The sequence below is a fragment of the Coffea arabica genome, chromosome 10e (genome assembly GCF_036785885.1).
Source record: "Coffea arabica cultivar ET-39 chromosome 10e, Coffea Arabica ET-39 HiFi, whole genome shotgun sequence".
Classification (NCBI taxonomy): domain Eukaryota; kingdom Viridiplantae; phylum Streptophyta; class Magnoliopsida; order Gentianales; family Rubiaceae; genus Coffea; species Coffea arabica.
This window is the reverse complement of record NC_092328.1, coordinates 46,540,701-46,547,113: the sequence shown is the minus strand read 5'-3', so window position 1 is coordinate 46,547,113 and position 6,413 is coordinate 46,540,701. Positions and strand designations below refer to the sequence as shown.

The 6,413-nt window shown below is 37.9% G+C and overlaps 1 non-coding gene across 1 annotated transcript; it reads right to left on the bottom strand.

Annotated features, from left to right (window-relative positions):
* Positions 1-630: 630 nt before the first annotated feature.
* LOC113713135 (small nucleolar RNA R71) lies at positions 631-737 on the bottom strand. The gene has a single exon (XR_003453463.2). It is a non-coding gene; the product is annotated as a small nucleolar RNA R71 (small nucleolar RNA).
* Between the last annotated feature and the right edge of the window lie 5,676 nt (positions 738-6,413).

Here is a 6,413-nt window from a genome sequence, read left to right as displayed (position 1 = left end):
TTGGTTTATTTGTTTCTTTTTAGGTTCATTTTTGTTCTAATTTTCTAGTGCTTTCCTAGTATATGCCTCATTCTTCTCATACAGGTGAATTAATTTTTGACCCCGAGGTAGAGAAGACTGCGCATAAAATAAGGAAAGAGACCGGACAACTTAGAGAAGAGCACTCCAGTGCTTCATCTCAAAGACCTAAGCCAGAAGTTGAACTAACAGATTCACATAGTGATACTTCTAGTGACTCGGATCGAGAAGAAGTCACTATGGCTAATGCACGGATACTAAGGGAGTTTGCTGCTCCTGATTTAAAACAGCAGCCCTTATGTATTACTTTTCCATATTTAAATGATAACCACTCCATTTGAGTTAAAATCTGGTCTAATTCATCTCTTGTCATCTTTTTATGATTTAGCAGGTGAGGAACCGTATAAGTATTTGCAAGAGTTTGATGTCGTTTGCAACAGTATGAAACCTCCGGAAATTACAGAAGAACAGATAAAAATGAGAGCATTCTGCTTCTCCTTGAAGGACTCCGCAAAAGACTGACTGTACTACTTACCACCAAGTAGCATCACCACGTGGGATCAGTTGAAGAAAAAGTTTTTGAACAAATATTTTCTTGCGTCTCGAGCTGCAAGCCTAAGGAAGGAGATATGCGGTATCAAGCAGTATCTAGGAGAGTCGCTTTATGATTATTGGGAGTGATTCAAGAAGTTATGCATCAAGTTCCCTCAACACCAAATAAGTGAGTAATTGCTCATCCAATATTTTTACGAGGGGCTGTTTTTTAGAGACAGGAGTATAATTGATGCTGCAAGTGAAGGGGCATTGGTGAACAAAATTTCTTGAGAAGCGTAGGAGCTAATTGAAGGAATGACGGAGAATTCGTAACAGTTTGATACGAGGGAAGATGTCCCGACACGCAAAGTAAATGAGGTAGAGACATATTCCATCCAATAGCAGTTGACCGAATTAACATCCTTTGTTAGGCAATTAGCTATAGGAAATACATCACGAGCCAAATTGTGTGGGATCTGCACTGCTATGGGTCATTCTACAGAGATGTGCTCAATGATTCAAGAGAAAAGTACGGAGCAAGTGAACATGGCTGGTTACGCGCCCGTGCTAAGAAAGCCATACGACCCGTACACGAATACATACAATCCTGGTTGGAGAGATCATTCCAACCTCAACTATGGAGGAAATAGGCAGCCAGATTTTACACCAAATAGACAGCAAGGGTATCAATAACAGTATCAGTCTCGCCCGCCACCACCTCCTTCAAACTCAAGTCTGTCTATAGAAGAGATGATGAAGCAATTAATTGCTAATCAACAAAAAATGGATTCTGACCTACAAAGTATGAAAAATCAATTGGGACAGATGCAAGTAATGCAGAATCAGATGAGTTAGATGGCAATAGCAATCAACCGCCTGGAATCCCAAGTTTATGAAAAATTACCGTCTCAACCTGAACTGAACCTGAAAAATGTAAGTGCAATGATCTTAAGGAACGGGAAGAAAATTCAGAGATCCGAACTTGTGATTCCGAAAGATAAAAATGAAGATTGAATTGACAAAGAGCTTGAGGAGGAAGGAATGAGAAATGCGAATCCAAAGATAATTCCTGATTCTATAATTAGAGTTGGAACTAACTTACCGCCTTTTCCGAGCAGGTTAGAGAAATCAAAGAAGCAAGATAAAGAAAAGGAGATTTTAGAGGTTTTTTGATAAGTGAATATTTAACGTACATTTTGTACAGATTTGGCATGAATCTTTGGCATGTTTTGAGAAGATTAAAGCCATATTTGAACTCTTTTAGTGATAATTACTTAAAATATTGTTTAAGTGTTCAAAACTTGATAAATGAGTGGATTAATGAGTTAATTTTGTGAAATTGTGAAGGTTATTGATGTATGAAATTCGTGCACGAAGTTGAAAGAAATGCAAGGATCATCCAGAGGACAAAGTACAAAAGAAATTGGGAGCAAAAATGTAGAAAAAGGAAAGAAGTGAAAAACTGAAAATTTAATCAACACGGATTCGAGCTCGGATCCGTGTGAACAAGAGGGATCCGAGCCCTCGTATGTACTTTTGGAGGAGTGTATCCAAGGTCAGAACGATCCGACCTCGGATCCACCTTGGGAAGTCCTCGGATCCAGTTTCACCCCCGGATCCGAGGCTCGGATTTGTCTCTCTGCTCAGCAAGTGACACAGCTGTTTTTCTTTACCTTTCTCACAATTTTTTCAACTATTTTGAGGGATAGAAATCGGTGGCACATGCTTCTGCAACAAAAGAGAAGACCAAATGAGTTGTAGAAAAAAGGAAACATCATATCTTTGACTTCTTTTTACAAAATCTGAATGGAGGAAATTATGAAGAGGAAAATAGACTTTCTACTACCTTTTATGCAAAAACACAGGGGAGAAGCAGGACAGGACCATACGTAGCTAGTTTTTCCTTCTTGTAACATTTTCTCTCTAGCTAGGAGTCCTTAGAGAAGCATTTGGAGTTTTCAGTTGTAATCATCTTGTACAAGAACATAGCAGAAATTGGAGGGATTCACCATCAATTGGCTAAGATTTCTTTTATCTTTCTTGTACTTGTACTTTATGATATTTTGCATTAATAAACTTGTGAGTTTGATTGTTAAATCATTCATGAGTAGCTAATTTTCTTTATCTAGGAAGTAGATGAAACTTATGGCTAAATAATATGACTTGAATGTGATTTACACTTGTTATATTTTGTATTAACTTGTTTACTTGTGTAGTTGTGATTACTTGTTATTGATTGATCACCAATAGTATGTTTATAGTTGTTATTATTCAATGAGAATTGGTAGTAACAATGGAAATAAATGAGTAGAGCTTAAGTTGTATGTTCATGAAAATAGAGATACACTTAGGTGGATTATTCAGCATTTCATGAAATAAAACAGAGTAGTAGTAGTATTTCACCATGAAAATAGGGAAAACTATATTGGTCTAGGCCATTTCATCATGAAAATGAGACTTGATAATTTTGGAAATGAATCCCTAGTTAAACAAGAATAATAATAAGAGGTAAATCCATTCATTTGTGTTGTTTATGCCATAAGTGGAATCTACATCCCTAAATTCTTCCTTGAGTGAAATTTCTTCTTTTGCATTTAGCATTTGTTAAATTATATTTGTATATCAAATTTGTAAATTTTAGCAATATACTTTCTCTGTTCAAATTTATTGTGAGTCTAAATAATAGAGAAAAATAAGGGCTTAGTACTTGTTTAATTTGCTCCTCGTGGGATCGACCCGATACATACCCTACATTACAATTTCGGCCTGTATACTTGCAGTCAACGGGTATAAAATCGAATTTAAACTTGCATTGATATAAAAATTCCGTCATTTTTCGCAAGGTGGCAATCAATATTCCTTTGTTGGACGCGATCAAATAAGTGCCAAAATACGCTAAATGCTTGAAAAACTTGTGTGTCAACAAGAAGAAATTGAGGGAGGACAAGCATATTGTGGTAGATGAGAACATTTCAGCAATTTTACAAAGGAAACTACCACCTAAATACGGGAATCTAGGTATGTTTACTATCCCATGTAAGATTGGACATTCTAATCTAAAAAATGCCATGCTAGATTTAGGAGTTTCTATTAATGTGATGCCTAAATCAATTTATGATTCCCTAAATTTAGGATCTTTAAAAGAAATAGGGATAATAATTTAATTGGCTAATCGTATATTTACTTATTCAGATAGGGTAGTTGAGAATGTTTTAGTGCAAGTAGATGGATTAATTTTTTCTGCTGATTTTTATGTGCTTTATATGGATGATGAAAGTGTCCCAAATCCATCATCCATTAGATTAGGAAGGCCATTCTTGAGTACTATCCAAACTAAGATTGATGTTAGTAAGGGTACTCTCACAATGGAATTCGATGGAGAAATAGTCCATTTTAATATTTTTAATACAATAAAACATACTGTTAACTCTCATTCTGTGTTTGCTATTCATGCTACTAATTCCTTTGTGCAAGAATTTTTTGAGTTTGGTTGTAGGGGTAAATTCAAAATTCTTGCGAACAAATATCAGGGAATGAAAGCAATTTATGAGGTGAAAATGAATAGAAAATAAAGAAAGAAGGCTGCACTCAATGATTATTTGGAACCCGGAGTAGGACCACCGATTACAAGGAAAATTGAATTACATCCAAATTGAAGAGTGGTGTTCAACGTCTAACAAAAAACGTTAAAAAAGGCGCTTTTTGGGAGGCAACCCAAATATTAGCTTTATTATTTTTTGTTGTTCAATTCTTTCGATTTGTCGTTTTTCATTTGGGTACTAGTCAATTTTCATATTTTTCTCCAATGTGACCAGGACATAGAATCTTGGCATGCCCACGCGAGGAGGACACTCAAAAAGTGACTCCCAAGGCCAGTGGATGTTTACCAATCTTGGCGTGCCCACGCCATGTTAGTACAATTTCAACATCTCGCGACGTTGGCAGGAAGTGAAATCTTGGCGTGCCCACGCCGTGTCAGTGACTCCCAAGATCAGTGGACGTTTTATAATTTTGGCGTGCCCACGCTGTGTTTGACGATCCAAAACAAAAAAAAATAAAAAAATAAAAATTTTTTTTTAGCAAAATAAAATTATTTTCCTTTTTAACCTTCAGTTTTTTTTTTCAAAAATTCAAAATTTGACATTTAAATTCAAAAAAATAAAAAAAAATTGAAAAAAAACCCAAAAACTATTTTTTTTCCTTCTTCTTTTCTTTCTTCCTCTTTTCTTTCTTTCTTCTTCCTTGATTTCTTTTTCCTTCGTATGCCGCCTCCCTCCTCCTCTCTAACTTCGCACGCCGCTCCTCCTTTTCCCTCCTAGCCGTCGTCCGCCGCTCACCTTCCCGAGCACCGCCCCTCTCTCTCTCTTTCCCTGCGTTCCCTCTTCTCTTGGCCAAAACCCAAAAACCTCCACCCGCGTCCTTTCCTCTCTTTCTCCGTCGATTGACCGCGCACCGCCAGCCCACCACAGCGCGCCGCCGCACCTCCTCCGCTGTCGCACAGCCGCGTGACTCCCTCGCATCTCTCTCTTCTCCTCGCATCCACCCATGGCCAAGCGCACAGTCGCGCGCTTCTTCTCGCACCATCGCACGCAGCCACCTCACGGGCAGCCCTGCTCCCCTCACGTTTGGCGTCAACCACACTCCACCAGCTCTCACCACCTCTGCTGCCGTACGCCGCCACCATTGCCGCGCGTCCCTCTCCGCCGCTTGCCTTCTCTGCACGCCGCCCGCCACTCGTAACCATCCTTCCTGGTGCCAGTTTTTCTCTTAATTTTGTGATATCCAATATTTCGATTTCTTGATATTGATGGGATTTGGATGATTATGATTATGATTTTGTAATTTTGTTTGATTGCATCTGTGTTACTGGAACTGGTGGTTGACATATTGGGTAATTTTAGTGTTGGTTGGGATTTTTCAGTGGTTTGGGTTGGCGATTTGAATTGTTTCTCACCTGTGTGTGTACTAGTGGTACTAGTTGTGGTAGTTTGCATATAATTTATTAATCCTATGTGATTTGCTGCCTAATTGACTGTTGGACATTTGTGATTGAGTTGTTCTTGTCCAATTGGAGACATTTGGAGAGATTTGGATGGGCAAGTTGTGTCGCTCTCTATTGATATTTATGAGACACTTCTGACCATATTTTATTTATTCAAATTGGTTGAATTCATTGCTTTGTTGGGGTTATTTTTGGTATCACTTGAGTTCTATTTTGCTGATTTTTGTCTTAAGTCCCCGGAATCTGGTAGCCTTTATGCAGCACGTGGGTTTTCCTCCTCCTTTTGTACCTCGCCCGCCGATGTGACCCCAACACGGTTCCTGTGATTTCAGGGAAGTTTCGTTGCCCTTTTTCTTGCTTTTGCTGTTTATTCTCCACAGTGAGGGCAATGTGTCATTTAAGTGTGGGGGGGGGGGGATCAGTTGTGGTGTTAGTTTTTCTAGTTTTTAGTTTTCAGATATTTTTCTTTTATATTTAATTTGTTATTTGTCTAGTTTTTGTTTACTTTTTTGTCATTTATCTGTCTAGCTCTTCTATGACTGCCAAAGTTTGATGTTGAATTGTTGACTCTAATTCTACTATTGCCAAGTTTAATAATAAGAGTGTATCGAGTTAATGTGGTTGAGTCCAAGAACATTTCTTTGATGAATATCGGTGATTGCTTGACTCTTTTGATTTTTTTGATTAACTTTTCTAGGCATAGGGAATGATTGTTGGCATTTTCATGTGAATTGGTCCGGTTATTAATTTTAGCTCTCTATGTTTGAAGAAATGAGGCTAGCGGCTGCTGTTTTTGTTTTCTTTTACTGTATTATTTTGAGTTATCGTGTTATCTGGCTGTGAAATAAGGTTGACTGTA